The sequence below is a fragment of the Bison bison genome, unplaced genomic scaffold (genome assembly GCF_000754665.1).
Source record: "Bison bison bison isolate TAMUID 2011002044 unplaced genomic scaffold, Bison_UMD1.0 scf7180017864289, whole genome shotgun sequence".
NCBI lineage: Eukaryota > Metazoa > Chordata > Mammalia > Artiodactyla > Bovidae > Bison > Bison bison.
Genome location: NW_011494861.1, coordinates 21,247,106 through 21,247,496, shown reverse-complemented (window position 1 = coordinate 21,247,496; position 391 = coordinate 21,247,106). Strand labels below are relative to the sequence as shown.

The window sequence follows — 391 nt, the reverse complement described above, 5'->3', positions numbered from 1 at the left end:
CAGGTCGTGCTCCTCCTCCCCTTCCTCGTCTGCATCCTCCGCTCTGCTCTTCTTGCAGCAGTAATACTGAGGGGAGAGAGGGGAGGGCTGCCTGAGGGCGGGGTGCTCCCCTCTGAGTATGCGCAGATACCCGCGCCCCTGCTCCGCCGAGGACCCTGCCCAAGCCCTTGGTCAACCCTGGATATATAAGTCAACATCAGGAGCCCACGGTCCACCGCGAAGTCCTCCCGGCCCCGCAAGATCAGTTCTTCTCGCTTCCTCCACCTACTTCCTGTGTATTAACTCCAGGTGGCTGTTGAGAGGCTTCCCAGCTGGCGCTAGGGGTAAAGAACCCACCTGCCAATGCAGGAGACTTAAGAGACGCGGGTTCGATCGCTAGGTGGGAAAGATT

The 391-nt window shown here is 59.8% G+C and overlaps 1 long non-coding RNA gene across 1 annotated transcript in view; it reads right to left on the bottom strand.

Moving 5' to 3' along the window:
• The window catches only part of LOC104996027, a 7,573-nt gene continuing 7,182 nt past the window's right edge, over window positions 1–391 (bottom strand). Inside the window, exon 4 of the long non-coding RNA XR_826135.1 lies at window positions 1–66. This is a non-coding gene — a long non-coding RNA (uncharacterized LOC104996027). The remainder of the gene's footprint in view (window positions 67–391) is intronic.